Below are 19,469 nucleotides of genomic sequence, written 5' to 3'. Positions count from 1 at the left end.
GTGAGGTCTTTAGAGTCAAAGGCTGTGAAACAAGTGGGGGTCTGCTGGTCTTTTTTGGTGCCTGGCAAAAGCCTTTTTTTTTCACTTTTTGTTTGAAAATGAAGGGATACAGGGAAGATTTTTTCTTTTCAGTTCCACATTGTCTAGCTTGCTGCTGTGAGATTAGGTGGAAACTCCTCTGCTACTCTAATTAACATGAACAGTTGTGCCTAGAACATATCCTGGGAGAACACATGCTTCTGTTTTTGCCTTTGCTAAAATAATCTTTTTAGTGCTGCCTTCCCACATCACCTAATTCAGGGAGATTTTGGTCTATGTCTGAGACCCCCACAGTTTAATTCAAAACAATAATAATTAAAAACCCTGAAATACGACCACTTTTATGCTATTTTGCAAATGCTTGGGAGCCTCCTTAGTCAAATTCAGACTAGTAGTTAATTTTTACTGAGATTCAAGTGTCTGTGACGTTCGGAGAGATTTTCCCTGAACCAAATGTGAGAGGCAGTGCCTTAGCTTGCACCACCTCCTGAATAGCTTTCACGTTTGGGGTTTGTATTCTTTGGGGGGGTTTCCCTGACACTTTCCTTGCGCGTTAACCCCTGGCAGCTCTCCAGCATTGTTCTCTGAAAGGATAGAGCAGTGCTTTCACTGCTAATTCAGCAGAGATTGAGTGATGGCTTTGGTAGGGGTTAGGGACTGCAGCTGGAGCGGCTTCAGGTTGCAGTTCCTTCCCATCAACAAATGTATTCCTTGCTTGCTGAAGATAACTGCTGCCAGTGTTGGCCTTCACTGTTCAGGATCTCTGTTCTCATTCATTTTTCTTTCTTTATTACACAACTGATGCTCAAATGTGAATGCTGAAACCCTAGCAAAAAATCCCTCTGTTTGTTATCAACACTGCAGATTATTCTAACTCCGTGTAATGCAGAGCAGTGACAAACAAATCTCCGGGTACATTCACCATTAAAGCACTGACCAGCTAATGTTGTCAAGTTCTGACAAGCTTCACAGTGTGCCTTCATATCCAGTCTCTTCCTTCTCTTTGGTTATCACCTTACTTTTGCTATTGTAATGCTAGGCTTTTATAAGATTTCCTATAGTTTGGTTTCATGTGCTTTAAGATCTGTAGTTGAGCTGTGCTATTGGATCTGAGATCTGAGTGTTTTGCTGTTTAGTGATTTGTGGTACTGGATCTCCAGTGCTTCCCTTGTTTTCATGGAAGTGTGGAAGTAACTAACTAATATGGATCTTCGCCTGGCCACCTTTTGTTGAAAAAGCATTTGTTCTGGGTGTAAGTGGCTCCTGCTGCTTGCATGGAGTCGTTACCTGGTTACAAAGGAGTCGTGGAAAGGTGTAAGCTCTCAGTGTTACATTCTAGTTGTAGCTCTGCATTCTCCCTGCGACTCTTGGGTGGTACAAGGAAGCCTCTGTTGGATTACTCACAGGAGGTAGGGCAGAGACACTGTGTGATCATGCATGTTCAAGCCTGCTATAGATAGTTTAAATACAGAGCCCCTCTTTCCCCTCCCCCCCTCCCCCCCCCCCCCCAGTTTCTACTGCTCATCCACCTTGAGTTGTTCTTGCATATGCCTGCTTTGCAAGAGAGGATAGCACTCTCCATCCCAGTACTGCCATGGGTGCTCTTCTCCTGCCCCAGACATCAGGATTGTTGCAGCTGGTACTTGCTTTAATCCTGCCACCTGCATCTGCCAGGGGACCTGCTTGCAGTGTGTCATACTGTTTCTAGCAGCTCTTCTCCTCTCTGCTTGGTGAGAAGCAAACGTTAGGGAGCTTCATTTTGTTACCACATATTCTGTTACACAGACCGAAAGTTCATGGAGCTCTCTGCTGCTAGATGGGTGATATATCTTCCTTTGCTGGAAACAAATTCATCCATCCATTCATGTGTAAAAATCCTGACTGTCATGGAAATTTTGGTGGGAATGTGACATTGCAATCAAAGGTCAAATCTCTCATGAATGCATTATGGCAAATTAAAGGTTTTTATTTGTTTTTGTTACTCTGGGTGATGGTATCTTTCTCTTTTGAAGTTGTATAAAATATCAGCCATGTTAGGAGCCAGCTGGTTGTCTGGGACAACTCATTGCTTTTATGGAAGGGAGGAGAATGGGGAAAACTTGTTTTGTTTTCTTTTTCTTTTTTTTTATCGGTGAATCAAGGACCTTCTTTTCTTTCTTTCATATTTTTCTAATACAGTTATTTTGTTTTTGTTTTGGTTTTAGTTTAACACTCAAGACTGTCTTGGAGACATTACATTCATATGCCCCAGCAGCAGGCTGGGACAAAACAGTGCTGTGGTAGTTGACAAAGTGATACTGTATCCTGGCTATGGAGTGACAGAAGGGAGGCTACAGCTGCTCTTGCAGTTGCTTTGTAGTGATAGTGCCTAAGCAACTCATGAACAGAACTACGTTGTGTTAGGCTTTTAAAAAGTACATAAATACATGCACATATATATGTATGTGCATTCACAGTAAATAGTAAGAGGTCTGGCGAGGAGATTGTTCACAAGTAGCACTGGTGAGGATGATGCAGCTTCAATTGTCTGTGTTCCCAGTGTTGGCTGATGTGGTCTAAATCTTAATGAACAAGTATGCTTTAAATTAGTCTCTGATAAACCACCAGCCATCCTGCAGGAATGGCTTACAGGCTGTGCTCTCTTTGGCTGACAGTCTGGGTTTCCTTCCTGGGTTTTGTAGGAATGGTGAGCCAAAGGAGCGTTCCACCAGCCTGCTGCTCACCCGCCAGCCCTGCCCATGCTGGAGCAGCTGTGCAACAGCAGTTGCCATCTGTCTGGTTGAGGACAGATTGCTCACACAGAAAATCAGGAAGTAATTATAAAGTGAATCTCATTTGCTCATCGAACACGTGACAGTCCAACTCTCCCTCACCCCCACAGAAGAGGGAAGAAAATGATAGGAGCGAAATGCAGGAAAGGAAGGGCACAGACTGCTGTCTTTGCCATTCACCTGCCTTGAGCTGCTCAGCTGATCCTCCTGGCAGATTGCACTCTCCTCACCCAGTGGAGATGGCCGAGGGGGCTGTGCAGAGAGCCTCTGGCTCTAGACACAGAATGTTGGTAAAAGCCTGCTCAGATTGCACTGAACCCAAAGGCACAGCTTTTAGTTGCTCTGAATCCTTCAATATCCTCTTCTTCCCCGCATTTCTTTCTTCTCTGCCACCAGGATTTGCCCACAGTTTGGGAGCCAAATGGACTTTAAGTACAGGTACTTTTTCTGAATCAAATTCTGTACCATAATCAGTTTTGGAGCGTTAAGAGGTTATCTAGAAGTACAGGGGAACTGCCAACTGTAGCTGCAGTGAGATGACTTCTGTCCTGGGCATGTGGAAGAAGCACTCCTTTTATCTGTGAAGCTATATTTTGCATTTAGTGCTGTGGAGACCTTGAAAACAGGCATGTGGCCTTCCAAGTGATGAACACTGGGAGCTAAACAAAAATAATCAGGGTGTGTTTGTGCTTTTGAAAATGGCTTTGGATACATTCCTTGACATCTCAGATGTGAGGAGTCCACCTCTACTCTCTGGAGCCACACACTCTTCAGGGGGGTCTCAATCCCGATCCAGTGTCTCTTGGCAGCAATAGAAAATACCTTGTGTACCCAATACTGAAAAATTAAAATCCAGCACAAGAGTATTTCTGGTTTTCCTCCCATGGTGTTACTAATGATCATAGAACTTCTCCACAAATCAGCCACTGGCAAGTGTCCCTTCCTGAGCCTGAGCACCTCTCAGGAAGTTGTTAATTCCCAAGAATAAATCTGCACTGCAGTCATTATTGAAAAATCTATGATTTTAGGGGCTCTGTGTGCCTCTTCCTTAACTATCCAAAGATGTGATGTTGGGGGAACATTACAACTCTGTAATGTTTGCATTTATGTTTTTTAATTTTAATTTAATGTTTTAAATTGTTGATGGCACAAAATTATGGCTGATTTTAATCCAGGTGAATTTTGTGATAGTTCTTTAATTGTACTTCTGTTTATCTATTCTTTTTGGTGCCTTTTTATTTCCCACAAAATCCTTCCCTCTGTACTGTACTCCATCCTGTCACAGCTGTGGCACATCCAGCCTCTGACTAGTTTCAGGAAGAAGAATAGAGCCATATGAGATCCAGCTTGTTTCCTCCTGATGCTATTTTACTCCCTGTTATCCAGGGATATTGTCCTCACTAGAGATGAGTCAAAAACTTCTTTTCTAACATTTTCTCCATCTGTTCTCCAGGGCTTTTTGGGGTCTCAGGGGTGCACTCTGAGAGCAGCAGTAGGTGCAGGGTGCAGAGCCCTTTTCCTCTCTTGGGTTTATCTCAAGAAGCTACTGACTGAGCAGCTGCTTCTTGTGCATTGCTAAAAGTCAACTGATCATATAGTAGAAACAGCAGAGGAAATTGAAATCACTGCCTTCAGCTATTTGCTACCCTTCTTCAAAATCAGCAAGGCTAGTAGAGCAGAAAGCATCTCCCTATGGCATCAGGCAGCTTCACCAGAGCCTCACTTTCCTTGTCAGCAGACCTAGAACTGTAGGGCTTTGCACAGGAAGAGACCCAGGTGACATGTCTCCTCTGCCAGCTTTGCTTTGGTAGAGAAGGGGAAGGGGTGAGAGTGTCATAATTTCTTAAACTTGTCTTTCCAGATGGAAAATATTGTTAGTGCACATTGAGTGAACTGCCTGTTTATTCTTCTTTTGTGTTTTGTTTTTTTTTGTTTTGTTGGTTTGTTTTTTTCTTTTCTCTTGCATTATCAAATGCTAGTGGCAATTATTTCTGCTTTCAGTATGCATGACTGTGAGGTACTGTCCATGCAAAGACAGGACTCTTGTTTTTTTCCAGCAGTCAGGGTGATCCTGGAAATGAGGAACTATGACATTTCACATGTGTTTTGTTTTTTTTTTCCCAGTTCAGAAAGTTCTGAGCCAGAATTATCGTGATTTGACTGGAGAAGTTCATGTTAATGTTGATGGAGCTTAGAGCATGTTCAGCAGAGACTATAGTTGTTAAGGGTGATCGCAGGTCAGGACCTTGTTGATTCTTTCATTTCCATGCAGATTTGATATTATTACTGCATTGAAAATGACTTTTGGCTCTGTTCTGCTGTCAGATGCCTCTCTCTGCCTCTCCTTTTGCTTCTTCCAAAGCTTGCTCATTGCCAGGAGCAATGGGTTGAATGAGAAGGCAGTGATTTGTTCCTCTTAGCTGCTTATGACTCTCAGTTGTCTGAGATCCATCAGTCTCTTAATCCCTCCATAGAGGCCCACTGTTGTTCTCATAGGAAGCTGCTTTTTTGCTGCGGATGTTTTTCACGTGTGCTTCAGGAGCAGCTGCTATAAATGTGCTCTGGCACCTCTACAGCTGGAGACTGAGAATAGGGCTTGCAGGGGTGCCAGGGTGAGGTGGGCTGTGGGTAGAATGACCTATGAATGGCTGAGAGAAATGAAAACATCCTTCTTTTTGCTCTTCCACCTCACTGCAGTGTTTGAGAATGAGAATGGAAGTGAATTAAGAATGAGTTACTAAAAAGCAGACACAGCTGAAGCAGAGTGCCTCTCTTCTTTGAAGGGAATATTGGACCTTGCCTGAATTTACTCAGTTTTTAGATAAAGGGGTAAATCAGGTGATGGTCCCTAGTGGTGAGATTGCCCTAAGTGAGCCTAAGCCAGCAAAGAAGACCCAGCAGGTGATCAAGTCAAATCCTTCTCCAGTATTCTCTTGCTTACACTCAGCTGCATAATTTCCCATAAAAACCATTCAAATACTGTGTCAAAAATTCATGACAGAGCGCTGTAATGGAAGCAGAGGAAAGGTCTTTCTGTTTCACTCTGGAAAGCTGAAGGGAGCTCACAACATTTAGCTATGTGATGTTCACTCTCCCAAGAACTCCACCCTGAGCTGCTGAGGCTTTTTCTTTTTGTTGTATTGGGATCACAGTGGGATGCTGACTTCCTGATGGGAATTCTATAAATGGGCTGCTGGTAAAACCTAAGCAGTAAATACATACATTAAATATGAACATAGCTAAACATGATTCACGTGAATAGGATTTTCCAATCTCTTTCTGCTGACATTGTTGAGCATTTTGCTATGGTGATCATTAAAAGCAAAGGAAGACTTTGAAATGGCAGTCTGCAAAGACATTTATGATCTTGAGGATCACTACTATCCAGTTAGGGTGTTTTTTGGACTGTTCTGTCTTGTGGCAGTCACTTCTTGACAGATGTGTTGAACTTCTTGACAGCTGTTTTACCACTGTGATGCAACTGGCAGCCTGCTGGCAGTGTGAGAACATTGTCGGTGTTGCAGCCACATTTGCAACTTTGCTTATGAAATGTTTCTGCTTAAAGTAACATGGATGAAACATTTGCATTATTGGGTAACAAATCAGGGGATTTACTGCACAACTGAATTTCAGTGGACTCTGGCTTTTTTTTCCAGTGGAATTGGCTCCATTTATAACAGGCAGAACCTCATGAAAGCAGCATTTTGGTTTATGGTTAGCTAGTCTTTGTGCTTAATATTTAATGGATGGGAAGCAAAGAATGAAAGAGGTTTACAGTTTGAGGATGGAGAAAGTTGTAATCTAAGGAAAGAGAGGGCATCTTTTGTTGTTTTCAGTCTAGGTGAATTCTATTAATAGCCCCTTACGTTTTGTTCTTATTCTGTGTATGCATTCTAGCTTTTTCTTTGTCTCCACAGAATAAAATTTGACACCTTTTGGTGCAGAGCTTTCTATGACTCTTCCTCCAACTTCTTGTAAGGGTAGCACCAAGGATTTTGTGAAGTTATTCCTTTTGGGTTTCTGTCTTCATAAGTTTATGTCATCGGAAATACACAGGCAGACTGTCACTACTGTAGCAGAAAACTCAGAGAGATCTATGGAACAGAAACAGATGGTCAGCAAAAAGATTTCAGCTACAAGAAGTCAGTAGTAAAAACAATTATTATTTGTCTGGGGTACAGCATTGCCCCAGGGAAAGTCAACAAGGGTTTTCCTGTTGATTTCTGTAGCCAGAATTCATCATAATTGATCCTTCTGTTATAACTTGAATTTGTGGCTTGAATTTTAGTTCAATTAAAGGGATATTTTTTCCCTTTAAAACATTAATTGAAGAAATAAAGTGCAGAGGAAGTACAGATATCTCTTATCTCTGTCAAAAAGAAATGCAGGCATCATTTTATACCTACAAATCTTGCATTAGTCTCAAAAAAAGAGTAAATGATGGTGCCTGGGGAGCAGCTATATGTTGAGCCATGCAGTTTTGATGCTTAGGACTTGCTGTATGCTGGTTTATTAAATAGCCAGGGAGGGAAATGCCAAGAGCACAAATGCCACTTGCTTCATAGGCTGAAATGCTACTTATCCACCACCAAGAAAAACCCATGCATAGGTAAAACGGAGAATATGAATTGTATTTTTTTTTTTGTATCAGTGCCTTTTTGCTTTGTTCTGTGCACTTCTATGCTTCTTATTGATTTAGCTGAGCTTACAGAACTGAAGCTGTGACCCAGCCAGTGCATTTCCAGCCACCGATGTGCTTCCTGGTCAGTGCAGCCCCAAGTGAACATCTTCCAATGGGAGAAGGCCTGTAATGCTGCTGCTGTGTGTCTTCAGGCAGCAGACCTTGATCACGTCAGGCTCACTATTGTTCAGTGACAATCACTGTTTCCATCTAGCACGTTGGTTCTTGGCTTGCACCTTGCATACTGCAGTTACTGAAATGTTGGGGCTTATTTGGCAGCCACTCATAGCTGAGTTGAATGACATGCTTTGTAATATCACAAATTGGTCCATGACTGATTCCTCTGACTGCAGCTGGCTATGCAGGGACATTACTGGGCAACTGTGTCAGCTCAACAGAAGTGGGGATTTACTGCAGCCCCCGTTGTCAGTCCTGAGAAGGAGCTGGCATTCCCTTGGCAGAACAAATTCCTGTTGTTGAAAAAGCATGAGTTTCACCTGCACTCACAAATAAGCTAGCCATTTAGAAAAGCAGGGCAGTTATATTAGTCCATGTTTGTACTGCACCTGTGAGTGAGCTCTGGTGTCCACACTCCTCTGGGCTCATGTTTCCTTCTGTGCTGACTAGGAAATATCAGGCCCTAAAGCTGCTAAGTGATGGCTGTGTCTGCAAAAGTGTTTAGGGTCATCCACAGTGATTGCCCTCAATGATTTTTACTGCTGCTTTCCCTATAGCAATATGTGGAGGTCTGTAAGTGGTGCTGTGCCTTTGGAAACAAAAATGGTTCTAAAACACACCTCTGAGAAGTGCCTGCTTGAAGGCATGGTATCAATGCTTGCTAACAAAAGGCTGTATGAATTCCTGATTGGCTCAGCTTACCCAAATATCACACTGATTGCTCCACTGGTGCGAGGAATGTGCTTAGATACAGTCTGTACAACTTCCATACTACAGCATGGTGGGCTGATTGATTGATTGATTGATTGATTTTCCTCATACATTCTCATTTTCCATTTCCTTCGAACCTAAAAATAGTTTGGAATGTACAGGATATTAGATGAAATCATGATAAATATAATTAACAAGTTTTAAAAGAAATGATGCTTCATACATTTAAGGAATGGCTGAGCTTTGATCATCAAGGTGAGGTCAATTTGAATAAAAATGGCTGTGGATCTTTGTTGTGAAATGCAACAATTCTAAAAAAATTGTGATGTGGTTTTGGTGTGTTATTTCAGCTAATCAAATTATCACCGGTTACTGGAAAAGTGGAAAATGTTCTTATTTGCTGGCACTGAAATGTCAAAGCAGAATCTCCATGCACATCAGTATCTTCATATCCTTACACATCTAATCTGAGAAAAAAATAGCTCTTACTGCACTTTCTGTCCATTCTCAGTGGGAATTCTCATATACTTTAAATTAGAAAGGAGATAAAGAGTCTTTTATTCAATTTGCCTTTTAAACAGGGTGGAAATAAAGCCAAAATTCATGGCAACACCTATTATTTTAGATGGGTACTTTGATGATATCTGCTTGCAGCAGAGCTGAGCGGCTTTGGAGGACCTCCATGTCCTGACTGCTGTGGTAGTTTTGGCAGGTGCTCCTTCTACACAGCCAGCCATACCAAGAAAATTCTACCCTAATATAGCTTGCTTTACTTACAGCAGTTTTTCATGTATCTGGACAATACCTGTCTGTGTCTGCAGGAGTTTTTGTTGGCCTAGGGTGTTTATAACCAGTGTACAGTGGTTTTTTCCTTTCTTAAGCATTTACTTGAAATATCTCATGTGAAATGAGTTCTTATGTCATCTTTCTGATGTATGATTGTTACTGAAACATTGGTTTCTCTGCCTTGCCCTCAGATACTCAGAATGCCACTTCCTGGCTCTGTAGCTTACAAGATCAGATAATTTGTCCCATTCTGCAAGCTGAGTTGCTTGAGTGTGCACTCCTCAGCACATTGCAGTCTTAAAACGTCTGGCTTCATATACAGTTATTTAAACTAACACCTCTGACTTGAACTAAAACAAATAGTAAAAGAATGAAGCGCACCCCTGGAGCAGACAGAAGGCAGGAGAACAAGGTGATGATTTAGTTCTCTCAAAGAATTTCCATTATTTTTAAAGGAGGCATTTAAGATTTTTCTAAGAGTCTTACAGGACACCTCCAAAGGTGATCACTGCGGACCATGAAGCTTATTTCAGACCTTCCTTTTGTGTTGGGACACAGAATTGCTTGCAGTGTGTGTGCTAATGGAAACTGGCTTGTCCACTTCAGTGATAAGCACAGTTCTTAGCACTGGTTTCAACGACTTAGTTCACCCTTAACAAAAACAAAACAGGGAAGGGAAAACTCAAGAAATGTTTACTTATATCAGTGATGATTTGTAGCAGCACTAGGTATTGCAGTTGGTCCACTGCTGTGTGTATTGTGTGTGAGGATATTAGTGCACAACAGAGGAACAATTCCTAGAATAACAGTATGTGCAATGCCACTTTTTGTTTATCTCTTTTTTGCAGAGCTGCCTTTTTTACAAGGGGATGAATTTTTAACCCAATTGTATCACCTGTCAAGAGTTTTCATGTGATTCTTGGAAACCTGCTACAGAGTCTTCACTATCAGTTATTCAGTCCTGTTTTCTTCTCCCTGACGCAGGTAAGCAAAGTAGTTCCTGCAACACTATTTGCAGTGGGAAAACGTTTCCAATTTTGGATGCCTAGAGAGTTCCTTTTGTTGAACAGAATAGAGTTAGCATCTCCCTTCTGATATTTCATGCAGATCCTACTGTATTTTTTTGCCATAGAAATTGATCTGAATAACACTGCAATTCTCTGTGATTTTTAACATCAGCTCATGTCAGTGTACCCCTCTAGCTTTATGCAGCTTAAAAATGGTTTGCATGAACTTCTGTTGTGAATCTGCATACAGCTGAATAAGGGCTGTGGGAAAGAAATACACTTGAGTTTCTGTGAGAGGAGCCTCTAAATAACTCACTGGGAAAAAGGCCTTGAAGTAGAGAGTCATCACGGGTAGTGCAAAAGCTCCGGTGTTACCCACCATGGTGACCTCCAGCTGAATGAGTCAGATCCTGCTCACCAAGAGCACAGTCAGACAACCACTGCAGAAGCAGATTATGTCACCCTGGCTGCCTGTGCATTGAAGCATATGAAGAATTCCCAAATGACCTATATATGATTAATATATATATGAGTGTGTATGTGTAGGTGGGGTGAGGAGCAGCACCAAACAGCTGAGTAGTAGTAGTATCTTAAACTGCTGCAGCTTCTGCAGAGGTGCTTGGGCATGGCCATCTCCAATTCCTTCATCAGTGCTAGAACTGGGTTTGTATTTGAGGGTCAAAGCTTTTAGATAGGAAGAGAGACATTTTACAGATTTACTGAAATAACTTTCAGTAAACATTAGTCATTAATGGAGAGCATGTATGGGAGTGTGTGTGTGTGTTTATGTGAAAGTTAATCTGTCCTTGAGGTTGTTCTGTTTTTCTTTCAATATTATCATCACATATGGTTTCTTTTATTTTTCCAATATGACTTACACATTTTCTTGGAAAGCAATCACCAGTTTCTTTCTGCAAAAGTTTTCTTTCTGATCATATTTAAGAGTCTCATTCCTCTTAAACAATTATTTACTTTATCACTGAGCTGTAGGAGTTAAACTGCCCTTACTTCTGTTTTGCTTTGTTTTGTTTTGTTTTGTTTCCAGTAAGCAAAGATGTCTTTTCTAAAGGGTTTGCTCTTTAAAACTTTGATTTTGATTAATTGGGCAGTAATTCATGCTTCTTTCCACATTTATATCATGCCTTAAATAGTGGGAATGCCTACTCCATGCTATTTCATTACAGTGGTAGCTAGTTTTGCTACAGTGGTTATTTTGTCTTATTCCAGGCTACCAGGGTAACATGGTTATAGAGTGTCCTGCAGCTCTGGTGGAAACTTGCACCACGGTCAGTGTACCCCACTGATTAGGGGGGCAGAATTTAGCTTCATCTGTAAACTGGACACAGATGTTTAAAAGAAAGATGCATCATTTTCTCTGGTGTTGCATCCATTTTCCAAGGATTTCCAGGGTGTTTTTACCTATTCCTTGAGAAATAAGTTAGTGGCACCAATACCAGAGAGGGCAACTCAGAAGCTGCAATGGATCTCAGGCCATATGGATGTGGATAGTACTCTCAGTTGCTGTTGAAAAGTTAAGAGAAGTATCAGGGTATATAACTTCCTCAGGAAATTCCTGCTATCTATGCCCACAGTATATGAGCTTAGGATGTTTCTGCTTTGGCACTTTGCAGCCTTCTCAACCCATTTCTGCTGTTTACTAAGTTAGTAATCTACCAACTAATCTGTTATTAAACATGAGTTCTCCCAGCAGCATCTTCAAATATTGCTGCTAGGAGGATTCAGTCATTGCAAGCAGAACTAAACACTGACCACATGCTTCACTGACATATTAGGAGAAATTTTCAGCAAACACTCTGTTTTTGTTTTGTTCGTGGTTAAAATTCTTTTTCTTGCTATTTTTCTGCTATATATCTCACTATATATATATATATATATATATATATAGCTAAATATCTGCATCTCAGAACAAACAATTGGACATGCACATGGCTTCTGTTTCTAGTAGAGCATTTGCATTTTTTTTCTGCTGTAAACTGTTTATAAAATACTGTGTTATCTGTAACCTTACTATGATGGACAGGTTGATTGGAGTTCCCACCATGCAAGGCAATAATAGACATAATGCCTGGAACAACTCACTAGCACCCTGAGAGAACATTTGCTAACTGAAGTACCAGTGCTTCATGAAAAAGCAGAGTCTGTCTGCTGAAAACCCAATATTTTATAACCACTTACTTTTTTTTCACTGCAGAAGCCATAACTTCTCACTTGCTGGCAATGTGCTAGACTTTAAGTGATGCATATGGCTTTAAGTGTAGCATTGTATTCCAATTTGATATTTCAACAGGGTGTGTATTTTCACAGCTGTATTTATTATTTACACTTCCTTGTGGTATAATTTAAACATCTTAGTCAGGATTCTGATTCTGTTGTTGCAAAGACCATAGGCAACACATATGTAAGGTTTCAAGACCCCATTAGTTTACGTCTGCAGGCCATGGCTGTTGTAAATGTTTGTGCATTAATTTAACTTTCTGGATGTGTACAGTCCCATAGGAGTCAATGGAAGTATCCCATTGTTCAAATCCAGCACATCCAGAAGTATTGATGTAATAAGCCTAATCAGGAACAGCAAGGTGATGTATTTGCTGTCTCACAAGGAAAGAGAAACCAGTCCTTTCATAATTAGTATAATGAGAAGTACCTAGTAAACTTTTAGCTTTGTTTGCACCCTTTATTTTCTCTCTTCTTTCAATAAAAAGGGGAGAACCTGGTGTTACCTTCATTTATTAATTCCTGTCCACTCCCTGAGCGGGTGTTACTCTCAGTTTAACTTTTCCTTAAACATTTCAGCTGATTCCCTTGCCAGAAGATGCTCTTTACCAGCACAACTGGCTGTTTTCTCTGTTCAGGCTTTCCCATGAAGGCTTCTTTATTTGACCCTTTACTCCTTGTCTTGTGATGCCTTTGATCAATTCCATCAGCAGACTTTCCTGGAAATACTCCTGATTTAATATCTCCCTTCTTGAAACACCAACTGAGCCTGTAAACACAAGATAGCTCCCAAAGGTCTCTTCATCCATGGCTGAAGCATGTACTCGAGGAAGTGAAGCATTCATTAGATGGATGCCAAATTATTTACACTTGTTTCATAATCAATGAGGCAGTAAGAGACTGGGAATGAAATTCATCTCCTCTAATTTGATATATTTACAGCTTGGAATACCGTATCTGTACCTGAATGATTCACATTACATTCTCTTTGCAGTCAGAGGAGAGAACAGACACTTCCAGAGCATGTCCTACCTCAGTAGTTTTTAATAGCTTTATGGGATGTGTGGACATGCAGCATTTATTCACAGTTTTCTTTCTTTTCTATATTTATCATCTCAGTAAAAAACAGATAGTAGTAAAGTGCAGATAAAAGCACATTCAGTCTATTGATTATCCTATCTAACTGTATCTAAAGTAACAGCATCACCTATGTAACAGCTGAAATCATACGTTATTATCTTTACTTCTGATTTGAGTAAAGACAGAAGAAAACAGTAATGTTCATTCCTTTTTTTTTTCTTTCTTTTCCCTAAATCCACACAAACGCAACTCAGACTACTTCAGTAGAGGGCAGGTCACCTCACTGAGGTTTTAATATTCCAAAAGCTAAATAATGAGGATTGTCAAAATCATTCACAAAAATAGCTATGTGAGCTTGTAAATTATTGTCGTATTTTTTTTAAATTATATTTCTTTAAAACTTGGTTGTTGTTATTGTTGTTGAGACTATTTCGGTATTTGACTTTGGTGGTGAGATAGCAGCTCTTGATAAAACAGTAGAAATATGTAGACAAATACAAGTGGCTGCTGGTTGTGTTTTCATTAAACAATTAGGATTTAACACAGTAGCTGAGGACAGAACTTTAGATCCTCTCAGAGAAAGGCAGTAACACTGTATTAAGGATTCATCCTTAAAACATTTAGAATCCTGTACTTTTTTATTTTTCATTACTACTGAGTCCTTAAAGTAGTGTTGGAAGGCATTTTGCCTTTCCAAAAAATCTTTAAACCATTTGAACCAAGATGATTTTCTGTTGAAAGCATGAGTAGGAAGCAATGTACTACAGTAAATGAACTCAGAAAATTTCTGTTTTATTCCAGCAGAATAAGTTTAGATATGTTTACATTTCAGATGACATGGTAAATTATTGTACTGAACAAAACAAGAAAGCTCAAATGGAGTTAATGAACCAAGAACCTGGATTTGAAAAGCTCTTTATGTCAGCCAGAGCTCAAAGTTCCATTCTAGATGCTCTCATTCCTCCAATTGTTTAAATAAAAAAATAATTTGGAGCCAATCTCTAAAACAGATGACTAATAAAGGTAGCACATAACACACACATATACGCACACATGCATCTCCTTCTTAACTTATATATTAGCTCTTAGCATGCATGTTAGCTGAGGGCTAATACGGATTGATTTTATGTATAAAGTGATCCAACCTTCCCTTCTCTGTCCTCTGTTCTTCCAGTCTCCAAAACTAGCCAGCTCCTACTGCTGCATAGACAAATAAATACTGCAGACAGAACGACAACCTTTTTTTTTAATAAACAAAGAAACAAAAATACAAGTTTGTTTTATTTTCTTACCCTGAGTTCATCAACCAGATTAAACAGATTGCTTAAAAATTGATGCGAGGTAGTGGCATTCATTTTCTTAATCATTTTCTAATTACACTCATCTGTGATTACAGTTCCTCCTGCCCAGTGGAAACAGAATATATATATATATATTTTTTTTTTCCTTTATTTCATTGGTAATTCACACTCTAGAAGGGAATGCCTCTTTTAAGAGGGAGAGAACTCAGTGGTTTCATGACCTTTTATTTCTACAGAAGAAATGGGTGAACTCACTTGGAATAAATACAAACCAAGACAAAACATTTTGCAGGACAAAGTTAAATCCAAATCTGACCTTTTTGAGTTTCAGAATTAAAAGAAAAGGCAGAGGGGAAAGGTTACCTCCATTTATCTTCTGTCTGATGCCCTACGGTTTGCAAGAACTAAAATACCACAGCAGGGACTAAACCTTTATGGATGTGTGTTGTGGCAGAAATAAGATGAAGAGCAAAAATGGAAGGCTTGCTGACAGCGAGCCTGCTCCTACAGTCTTTGTGCAGGCAGAGCTGCCAAGGCTTTCTCTGGAGGATTTGACAAAGATGATGGAGGCCTCAGTTGTGGCCACAGTTGAGGCTTCCTGGCAGGTTGAAGACTGTTGCCCTGATGGTAAGTGGGCTGGAACTAGAAAAGCAGTGCTTAAAAAAGTGTTGCAGAGTTCTGCCCTGAGCTCTGGGGAATCAAGCAAAACGAAGATGTAGTGAAAGGAGTGTTGGTTGGAGTGGGTCCTGCAATTTCTATGCCCAACAGAAAAAATGGAGTGGCATATGGAAGCAGTGAGCACAGCTGCCATCCCAGCTGTCTTGTTTTTGCCTTGCTACCCCTTTCCAGGAGCCTGACAGAACACTGGTTGCTTCTGGTCAACTATAAATGTGGTCAAGAGGTGACACTCAGTCTAGAGGCCACACACTGCTTCCCAGTGGGCTGCACAGCCAGCCCTGCTGTGAGGGTCATGGTGGGCCACGGCCCTGGCTGACATTTTGTAGTGCTGCCTGTCCTGCACAGTGTGCTGCTGTCTGGCAGAGGGCACTGTCTGTAGTTTTATACACCTGCATCTGTGCCCACTGGGTTGCAGTGCTGAGGAGACACCCCAGCCTGGCAGCACTGTCCCTTCAGGTCTCCAGGTGTTGTCAGGCTGTGCATGGGCTAACACAAGAGTTTGTTGCTTTGTAAGAATGAAGTGGGCCGACGCTGCAGTTTCTCAGTTAAGCAAAGCTCTGTGCATCCTCCTGCAGCTGATGTTTCGCATTTTGAAAATGTCAGCTTGGTGGGATTTGGTGCCTGACTACTCCCGAAGACCAAAATATCTTAAAAGGAACTGAGACGTAGATTTGAGTGTGGAGCTGACCACAACTCCATTCATGAGACATCTTTAGTTTATCCTCCTTTCCATTGATGTTCCCAAATTGAAGCAGTCTTCACAGGGAGAGACTGAAGCAACTGCTGGCTGCTAGCCCAGGATCACTTGGCCTAGGTTTTTCTGCATGAAGGAGCCATGCATCTTAGGAGTGTTTCCCAGGGCTATCAGAACTGGGATCCCAGCTATCTGGCAAAATGTGAGCACTGCTTGGGATAAGTATTTCCAGCTTTCTGCTTAGGAGTTGGGAGCTCAGTCTGTGTGGGCTTCCAAGCTGCTGGCTGTATAGCAGCAAGCCTTATGGCTCAGGCATTTGTGTGATGAAGGCCTTTTGTATCCTTGCTGTTTCCATGGCCAAGTATTTCAGTCTGCAGGGACTATTTCAGTGTGTGTATATGAAAGGAAGGCACAAGGTCACTATTTTTAAGTTCCTTGTGAAAGCTCTACCACACTGAACGATACAGAGTCCAATACATAGTCAAATGTTACAGTTTTACATTATCTCTAAAATTCTGTCAGGTTTTTCATTTAAAAAATATATGTGCTTGTGGTCCCAAGGGAGAAAGATCAGTATTTGGTAAGAATTCTTTGTACTGAAGACTAGGCTTTTGTGACTTTTACGGGGCTGTGAGTTTTGTTCCAGAGAGCTATAGCACTGTTAAAGTAACAGCTATATAGTCAAAGACCACTGGAGTCAAAGATCCTCTGAATGTGCAGAGTTGTCTCTTGCATTGCTCAGTGCTGAAGTGACCTCCATGACTTATGCACAGGAGGTGGCAGTAATCTCAAGGCATGCTTCATGTTTCCAGTCATGCTTACATTCTCATACACTAACAGTGAAGCCAGCTATCACTTGTGACTAACTGCTGGCCAGCAGTGCAGTTTATTAGGAACTCAGCTAGTTACTGGAGTGGATTCTTTATCTTGGTGACCTTCCAAGGCAATCGGAGCCCTCTTGGAAGACCTTGAATAAAAAATGTTTGGCTATAAGAAAAATAGAGCTGCACAACACACAGTTCTGATCTCCCAGAGTTCACAGATTTGGAAGGTACTGTACCATATATAACTGTAGATGACAGCACTGAGATACAGTAGCTGCGGGATCAAGGTCGTGGTGTTCTGGGATCCAATTAAAATTATGCAAGATAAGCAATTTAGGAAAGAATTCACATAGAGCTCAGGAAGAAAAAATGTCATGTGCATTATAAGCTCAGTTACTTCGTAAGATTAATTTTTCACTACCTCATGATCTTGTAATAAAAGCACAAAGTATTTTAAACACTTGATTTGCTTATTGATCAGAACTCTGAAGACCTCAGTTTCTAAATCACAATTACAGGGCTGACTGCATTTGACAGCTGAGTTGTGTGCTTGCCTTGGAGTTTGTATAGTTTGTATGATGTACACTGCAATGAGTTGTGAATTTGCTAAGTGGGCAACAGTGAAACCTGACATGGGCATGTCTGCTGTTTGGAAGCCCACCTCGTGCCTGGAGGGGATGTGAATGGAATGCCATACTGACACAAGTCCTGTAACCAAAAGCATATGAGCATTTTGCTCATTTGGATCACGGCATTACCTTTAGTTACTGGAACCTACAGGAGGTAATGAGGAATAATATGAGCTGGAGGAACTGCCTGATTATGGAAAGCTTGATATTTTAGAAGAGGGTGCAGTGGGCCTATTCCTATTCCAGTTGTCTCCTGATTCCGATCTCTTGAAGGACAAGGATAAAAGATTTAGCTATCTTCTCTATTTTAACAACTGGTTATGTTGTTGTGCTTAGTAAACTTCGTGGATGCTTTAAGCAAAGGTGTTCAGCTAAGTATTGTTAGATTCATGAGCCAGCTAAAGATTCATTTGCTACTGTATTAGTAGCAGCATTTTGGTCTCTCTCTCTTTTTTTCCTGTATGTATTAAATTTTTTCTTGAGGAGTTAGCTAACCAAGAAAGCTAAGAAAAGGAAGAGGAACCATGACAACAAGGGATGATGGAGAAACCAGAAGGGAACAAGGAAGGGATAGTCACTGAGTGGGTTAAGAAGTGTTTTGCAGACACTGACCAGTTTGTGGAAGGAAAGCAGATGTGGATGGTCGCTGTAGTTCAGATGGTCCTTTGCTCACAATGCAGGTCTCTCTGTTCGCTTAGAAAGTATCCTAAGATCATTACTGCTGTTCAGACTGTGAAGGGAATGCTTAGGAAGTTGGCCCTTATCCTCTTGGGTTTGCAGTGATTACAGTTGTCCTTAGCAGGAGTAAGCTGGTGTATCTCCACAGTAGGCAGTGCCTGTGGGTTGGGTCTGAAGTGCTGTAGGATGAACTGAGGTGTTGCTGCAGAAATGGCAAAGGGGACAGGTCAACCCTTTCAAGCAGAAGTCAAAAAGGCTCTTCCTTCTCCTCCTTGATTAGGAAGGAGATACTACTGTCCAGTATTTAATCTTTCTAACAGTGTAGAATACAAAGAAACCTCTTGTGTGCATGCCCCATGTGCAGCTGAAGAAGCAGAAATGCCATCAGTCTCTCAAGGGCAGCACTGGTGGTTGCAAGATGCAGCAGTTCAGGAGGACACAGGAGGTGTTTCCGAGGCTTAGGCGGGCCCAGTAAGTCCACGTGCCCCCTATAAATCAGTGCTTGGCTGTAGTGAGGGCAGAAGTAAAAGAAACAGCCAGCAAAGCTGAGGCTATGACTAGCCTCAAAAATGCCAGGCAGAAATTGTCCTTGAGTTCCTTTATCTCCAGGGTTGCAAAATGAGTGGGATGAAGGGGGTAGGGTGTAAACAGACCCTATGTGGTTTTATACTTTCTTTATTCTCTTTATTCTTTGTTTTCTTATGATAAAGGAGCTTGGTGTGGCTATTGTAGCAAAGGAACTGATGAGTCACAAGGTTCGTTTTCCCTTCCACTCTTCATGCCTTTCCTGACAGCCTCATTTCCCTCTACCCTTCTGTGCTGCTCCTTTAAGAAGGGTGGTTTTTCCAAAGACTAATTCCTGAGCTTTGGCATGTGCTGAGGCATGCCCCGAGTTTTGTGGCATGCTTTACGAAAAACTGCAGTGGGGAGCTTTTTAACTCCTTGCTGCCATAGATGCACTTTTCCTCTTTGTTCTTTGCTGTTCAGCGTTTCTGTAGGGATTTCTCTTCCCCAAAAGAGAAGGGGAGTTTTGTTTTTTCTTCCAGTTAAAATTTGTATTTATTCAGCTGTTTTTTACATGCTAAGGCTGTGCTGAGTAAAGCTGACATGGCAGATTCTCTTCCTCATTTATGTCCCCACTCTTGCACCACTGCTGTTGCAGCGCTAACCTGTCATTG

The 19,469-nt window shown here is 41.2% G+C and overlaps 1 protein-coding gene across 1 annotated transcript in view; it reads left to right on the top strand.

Moving 5' to 3' along the window:
- The first annotated feature begins 10,013 nt into the window (after nucleotides 1-10,013).
- The window catches only part of PRR5 (proline rich 5), a 60,261-nt gene continuing 50,805 nt past the window's right edge, over nucleotides 10,014-19,469 (top strand). Inside the window, exon 1 of the mRNA XM_065742406.1 lies at nucleotides 10,014-10,149. The gene's annotated coding sequence lies outside the window, so the exon portion shown is untranslated. The remainder of the gene's footprint in view (nucleotides 10,150-19,469) is intronic.

Source organism: Cyrtonyx montezumae, unplaced genomic scaffold, assembly GCF_038088225.1.
Source record: "Cyrtonyx montezumae isolate F1298 unplaced genomic scaffold, pur_monq_1.0 scaffold_3, whole genome shotgun sequence".
Taxonomy (NCBI): Eukaryota; Metazoa; Chordata; class Aves; order Galliformes; family Odontophoridae; genus Cyrtonyx; species Cyrtonyx montezumae.
Note: the sequence above shows the minus strand (reverse complement) of the source record. Positions and strands in the feature narration are given on the sequence as shown.